Genomic DNA, 7762 nt, shown 5'->3' with positions numbered 1-7762 from the left:
CCTGTGCCCTGAGGGATCTAGTGTTTTACAAACCTGTGCCCTGGGTGATCTAGTGTTTTACAAACCTGTGCCCTGGGTGATCTAGTGTTTTACAAACCTGTGCCCTGGGTGATCTAGTGTTTTACAAACCTGTGCCCTGGGTGATCTAGTGTTTTACAAACCTGTGCCTTGAGGGATCTAGTGTTTTACAAACCTGTGCCCTGGGTGATCTAGTGTTTTACAAACCTGTGCCCTGAGGGATCTAGTGTTTTACAAACCTGTGCCCTGGGTGATCTAGTGTTTTACAAACCTGTGCCCTGAGGGATCTAGTGTTTTACAAACCTGTGCCCTGGGTGATCTAGTGTTTTACAAACCTGTGCCATGGGTGATCTAGTGTTTTACTAACCTGTGCCCTGGGTGATCTAGTGTTTTACAAACCTGTGCCCTGGGTGATCTAGTGTTTTACAAACCTGTGCCCTGGGTGATCTAGTGTTTTACAAACCTGTGCCCTGAGGGATCTAGTGTTTTACAAACCTGTGCCCTGGGTGATCTAGTGTTTTACAAACCTGTGCCCTGGGTGATCTAGTGTTTTACAAACCTGTGCCCTGGGTGATCTAGTGTTTTACAAACCTGTGCCCTGGGTGATCTAGTGTTTTACAAACCTGTGCCCTGGGTGATCTAGTGTATTACAAACCTGTGCCCTGGGTGATCTAGTGTTTTACAAACCTGTGCCCTGGGTGATCTAGTGTTTTACAAACCTGTGCCCTGGGTGATCTAGTGTTTTACAAACCTGTGCCCTGGGTGATCTAGTGTTTTACAAACCTGTGCCCTGGGTGATCTAGTGTTTTACAAACCTGTGCCCTGGGTGATCTAGTGTTTTACAAACCTGTGCCCTGGGTGATCTAGTGTTTTACAAACCTGTGCCCTGGGTGATCTAGTGTTTTACAAACCTGTGCCCTGGGTGATCTAGTGTTTTACAAACCTGTGCCCTGGGTGATCTAGTGTTTTACAAACCTGTGCCCTGGGTGATCTAGTGTTTTACAAACCTGTGCCCTGGGTGATCTAGTGTTTTACAAACCTGTGCCCTGGGTGATCTAGTGTTTTACAAACCTGTGCCCTGGGTGATCTAGTGTTTTACAAACCTGTGCCCTGAGGGATCTAGTGTTTTACAAACCTGTGCCCTGGGTGATCTAGTGTTTTACAAACCTGTGCCCTGGGTGATCTAGTGTTTTACAAACCTGTGCCCTGAGGGATCTAGTGTTTTACAAACCTGTGCCCTGGGTGATCTAGTGTTTTACAAACCTGTGCCCTGGGTGATCTAGTGTTTTACAAACCTGTGCCCTGAGTGATCTAGTGTTTTACAAACCTGTGCCCTGGGGGATTTAGTGTTTTACAAACCTGTGCCCTGAGGGATCTAGTGTTTTACAAACCTGTGCCCTGGGTGATCTAGTGTTTTACAAACCTGTGCCCTGGGTGATCTAGTGTTTTACAAACCTGTGCCCTGAGGGATCTAGTGTTTTACAAACCTGTGCCCTGGGTGATCTAGTGTTTTACAAACCTGTGCCCTGGGTGATCTAGTGTTTTACAAACCTGTGCCCTGGGTGATCTAGTGTTTTACAAACCTGTGCCCTGAGTGATCTAGTGTTTTACAAACCTGTGCCCTGGGTGATCTAGTGTTTTACAAACCTGTGCCCTGGGTGATCTAGTGTTTTACAAACCTGTGCCCTGGGTGATCTAGTGTTTTACAAACCTGTGCCCTGAGGGATCTAGTGTTTTACAAACCTGTGCCCTGGGTGATCTAGTGTTTTACAAACCTGTGCCCTGGGTGATCTAGTGTTTTACAAACCTGTGCCCTGGGTGATCTAGTGTTTTACAAACCTGTGCCCTGAGGGATCTAGTGTTTTACAAACCTGTGCCCTGGGTGATCTAGTGTTTTACAAACCTGTGCCCTGGGTGATCTAGTGTTTTACAAACCTGTGCCCTGGGTGATCTAGTGTTTTACAAACCTGTGCCCTGGGTGATCTAGTGTTTTACAAACCTGTGCCCTGAGGGATCTAGTGTTTTACAAACCTGTGCCCTGGGTGATCTAGTGTTTTACAAACCTGTGCCCTGGGTGATCTAGTGTTTTACAAACCTGTGCCCTGAGGGATCTAGTGTTTTACAAACCTGTGCCCTGAGGGATCTAGTGTTTTACAAACCTGTGCCCTGGGGGATCTAGTCAATCAATCAAATGTATTTATATAGCACATTTAAACATGACACTTGTCAACCAAAGTGCTACATCATCAACATCCTGGTGCCCCCCCCCCCCCCCCCAGCCCAGTGGACAGTATAGTCTTTTACAAACCTGTGCCCTGATAGGCCGTGAGGTGAAGGCTGTATCGTTTCATCCCGTTCCCACCTCGGCGGACTACACAATTTTCACTCTGGGTGAAAGATATATTGGTGTAGATTTAGGAATAAAAAGTTCTCCATCCACAATCCTGCCCGTTTTGCGCAATCATAAAGTCGGGACTAGAGATCTTTCCTCGCGAACGGATTCTTGGTCACTGCGTAGTTTTATTTGATGTAATTGGTGCGAGTTCTGTCACGTATCTTGCGCTCGACCAATAGCAGCTCTCTTTGTTGCCAATTTACAGACCACAATACATTTGTGTAAACAAAAAAAAATTGTATATTTTCAGCATTTGTTTACCAAGGATTTTAAGTGTTATTAGCGAATTATGAGCTTATAAAAATCTCTGCACATTGCACCAGAAAATGGAGGATTTAGACGCGAGGACGTGATGCCGTCATGACATCGTTGTAGTCCTAAGAAAGAGGAGACCCAGGGCTTTCGATGGAGGTCGACATTTCATAAAACTACACTACCCAGCTGACACCAGCCGCAGACAAAGCTGCAGCCGTTTGACGTGAAAAACGATTTATATTTATATATGACATTTATATATGTCACGGGTCAAACTAAACTGCATCGCAATCCGGTAAAAAAATGGAGGAGCTATGGGCATTATACGAAAGTAACTGTACTACTACTTACTGTAGATTTCCTTCACGGTCTTTGCTGCCCTGTAACGGGTGCCTGGTCGTACTAAATCCAGATTTAACTCTGCCATTGGAAAGATGTATGACTTGGCCATAATAAGGTCATTTATAGGCCTGATATTCTATATTCTATAATAATATATTCATATTTTTTAAGTGTTGGTCAATGTTGTTATGCATGGTGTTATTCACCGTCAAAGATGGAAAAAAAACGAATAATAATAATAATAATTTATATTCTCCTTTGGTTCATTACAATTTACTCAAGCATAGTAACAGACGCAATATTTCTGAGACTGGGAACACATTCCCTGAGGTCCACAGATGTCCCTAGATACCAAGAACATGCAAATGGTCCTTGTAGAAGAGGAGCAATCTTCCATCTACTTGAGTATGTAATTTTAGGCGAATTTTCTGAAAATATTGGCTGAGGCTAAATAAAGTGTCAACGTTTCAGTCCCAAAGTCCTTGCTAAAGACATATCAAAATCACAAAGTGCTTATATATAGCCCATAATTGTGTGATGGTCCACAACTGTGTTGGAGCGATGACAGTGGCTCGGGAGGTAGAGCGGTTGTCTGGTAATCAGAAGGTTCCCTGTCCGACTCCGGCTCCTCCCGGTAGCGTGTCTAAGTGTCCTTGAACAAGACACTTAACCTTAATCTTAACTAACCGCTCCCGATGAGCAGGCTGGCACCTCGCATGGTCGTCTCCACCGTCGGTGTGTGAGTGTCAGTGAATGGGTGTCAATGTGAGGCATAAGTTGTAAAAACGCTTTGGATAAAAGCGCCACATAAATGCAGTCCGTGTTTATATAAATGCGGAGTGTTAGAGGTGTGTCCATAATCACACAGAAACAGCCCACTCACCACTCAAACAGAAAAGTGGCAGAACATAATGTAGGGCAATGCTTCACACAGATTACAGGCGTGATAAGAGTGCAGGAGTGAACTTCTTTCTTTGCTAACCGACCGAGACGACCAGAGATGTTCTGCCACGCACGCACACACACACACACACACACACCTACACACACACACACACACACACACACACACACACACACACACACACACACACACACACACACACACACACACACACACACACACACACACACACACACACACACACACACACACACACACACACACACACACACACACACACACACACACACACACACACACACACACACAGTGCTCTACCGAGGGTGCTGCCAGTGGAACGCTCGTCCGCCTGGCTCCTCCTCAAGGCAGTCTTGCACTCAGTGCTACATTCACCACCACTGTATATATATTCACCCACTGATTGCCATGGCTCTGAATCCCGAGGCCCACCGTGGCGCTACAGATGGCACCTGCCGCTGAGAGGGAAGTAGGGCAGGCCGTCCCCGTGGCTTCTGCCGTCTCTGGCTTCTGAGCGCTACGCTCACGTTCCGGGGACATCCTGGTCCAAAGCGCCGTGGCCACTGACGTCACTGACCCCTCCCTCCATTACACTGTGGCTCTGTGGAGCTTATTACTGGTGTAATCAAGAAGCCCGTCACCCCCCCCCCCCTCGACTACACGACAGATAAGAGATGTAATGTTGGCGCGATAATAATCTGTTTTTTTCATTTTACAAAATGACTCACAGTCTGTTTACTTAAACCTGTGTTTGCGCTCCGATAGCAGAGTGAGGGCTGCAGCTCGTCAGTACTGCCAGTACTATTGAATTTCATAATAGCATTGTTATCACGAGTGCAATGATTAGAGTAATGCATGTGGGTGTGTACAGTAGATGTGTGTGTATCCTTGTGTGTGTGTGTGTGTGTGTGTGTGTGTGTGTGTGCGTGTGTGTGTGCGTGTGTGTGTGTGTGTGTGTGTGTGTGTGTGCGTGTGTGTGTTGTGTGTGTGTGTGTGTGTGTGTGTGTGTGTGTGTGTGTGTGTGTGTGTGTGTGTGTGTGTGTGTGTGTGTGTGTGTGTGTGTGTGAGACATTGTGTGCAACCACAAAGTGTAACATTGTAATCTCGTCTGTCAGCAGTACACCGGTTCATCCGGTATACCGGTTTTAATTTCCTGTACGGTATGGATCTTTCTGAAACAATTGCTGTAAGTGTCCAATAGGTGGCGATATTGTTCAGTGCGAAGAGCACCACAGTGCATTGCGAGGAGACCCCTATTAACACTTTCACTGCCACTCACGAGTATTCTCGGAATTATTATTAACCTCTTAACCTGTTCCACACCATCCGCCTAAAATATATACCTAGGTAAATGGAATATTGCTCCACTTCTACAAGGGCTATTTGCATATTCTTGGTATCTAGGTACATCTACGGACCTCAGGGAATGTATTCACAGTGTCAGAAATATTGTGTCTATTACTAGGCTTGCTTAAATTGTGATGAAACAAAGGAGAATATGAATTATGATTTTTCTTTGCATCTTTGACAGTGAATAACACCATGATAATAATGACCAAACTGATCTCGTTCAGTACCCTCTTGAGATCATGTGTACAAAAAATTAAGTACAGTAAAAGGAAATTAATAAAGGGAAGAAGATTGAACCGAAGGTTCTGTAGATACAGTACTGAATTCTCCCATCCGGACCAATGCAATATGAAATATTATTATAGAATATAGAATATGATGCTTATACATTACCTTATTATAGCCAATTCGCACATTTATATATATATATACATATATTATCTTTCAAATGCCCGAGTTCAATTTGGATTTAGTATCACCAGGCGTGCATAAGAACAGATAATGACATCTACTGTAATCTAGTGTAATTTTTAATTTTCCCCACAGTGCAACCGTTTTGAAACAAATTTCAGATCTAATTGTTCCTACATGCTAACAATAGGGAGAAGAAACTAACTGGGTTTCAATATTTGTCAAAAACGTTACCTTTTGTGGCTTATTATCGCGAATCATAACACTTATTGATATGATTCATTCAGAACACTGAACTTTGAAAGCCCACAGTATCTGACAGGTAGTGTAGTTCGGAAAAATTCCAACGCTGGTCGACAGCTATGCATGTCCTCTACAAAATGGCCGCAAAAAGACTACAATTCCCATGGTTCAAAATATCCATTTCCGTTTCCTTCTTGGAATAGAGTTCAGAAAATCGAAAAATTAAAACTATCTAATGGCACTTTTGACCTATTGCTAAACTAACGTATTGATGATAATATACATTCTACATGCTTTTGTGACATGTTAGTGATGTTAATACTTGAAAACGTTTGACAAAAAAATCGCAACTTATACGCAATATTAAAAAAAATATGGATTTATGACCAGATGTCATTTTTTGGGTCGGTACCGACCCCGTGGGGTGGAACCCACGGCTAACTCAAAACACCATGGCACACAAGGATTTGTGACAATTTTGTTACACCGTAAAAACGGCATGCTGGGTATACTGTAGCTCTAGCTAGTCGGGCAGAATGACAGTCTGCTAACAGCTGGGAGAGGCTCGTCTCTACGGTACCTTCAAGAACAGAACAGGAAGATGGAGGATGAAGATGGAGAGACCGGACATTTCAAGTGTCATCGATATGAATGCTTTTCGGAAATGAGCGTTTTTGTTCCTGGTCCTGGATAGCTAGCTGTTAGCAACGACAGCAGCCAGCTAGCTAGCCGGCTTATTGGATGATCTCACGTTCGCAATTAAGTAAAAACTGAATCATGTCATGTTAACGACACGTTATTCTAGTTTTGTTTTTTTTACACTTCATTTAACCCGTCACTGACTCTTGTTAGTTTTCCTTGCATACGATCACCATAAAGGCCATGTTGATGTGTGTAAGTTATGTGCATTTGGGGGAACTGTGACCTCTCTCTTCTCTTCCGTCTCCTTCACTGGATCGTTCCGTGGGGCCAAGCGAGCCCTGTTGTAATCAAAGCCTCCCGTGTACACGATGACATGACAGATGCTCTTCTATGTACTGTACTGCCGACAGTAGAATAACAAACCAGCTACAAACCTATATATTATAAAGGCCCAGTCATGCGGAAAATAAATAAACACTGTGATATACCGTGAAGCCGACAGGATCTGTCAGTCGTGTTTATCTGGTGAGGGACAGCGCTGCGTTCACGCTCCGCCTCCATCATCTGCCACGCAACATCTGGTGGCAGGGAGCTGACATGCTCTCTCTCTCTCTCTCAATTCAATTCAATTCAAATAGGCTTTATTGGCATGAAATATCAACATACTTATTGCCAAAGCAAGTCCAACATACAAACAATAACATATATATTATTAAGCAATAAAACATACCATAATATTAGCAATAAGTAAAACAATCAACAGAAACATATTAAATTACAAAATAAACATTCCATCGGGTAGTCATTTTACAGATGTAGCCACCCAGATACATGTATTTACAGGGCTTGTTCTCTTATTGTATGACAACCATCTACATATTTTGCAGCTAATACTGTACACTGACTTTTCTCCCCACATATATATAACAGCTTTTGATTATCAGGGAGATGGATAAACTGTGGATCAATTTTATTTATTTTATAAAAGAAAACTTCTCTTAAATCCTTGTATTTTTCACAGTATAGTAGGAAGTGAGGTTCTGTCTCAACATCCCCCTGATGACAAAGTGAACACAGCCTGGCCTCTCTGGGCAGCCAGTTCTGCCTGTGACGGCCTGTTTCTATGGCTAGACTATGTCCACTCAGTCTGTACCGTGTCAATGTCTTTCTTAATTTTATATCAT

This window comes from Notolepis coatsorum (genome assembly GCF_963971535.1).
Source record: "Notolepis coatsorum genome assembly, chromosome: 17".
Classification (NCBI taxonomy): Eukaryota; Metazoa; Chordata; class Actinopteri; order Aulopiformes; family Paralepididae; genus Notolepis; species Notolepis coatsorum.
The sequence above is the reverse complement of the archived record's forward strand: the minus strand, read 5'-3'. Positions refer to the sequence as shown.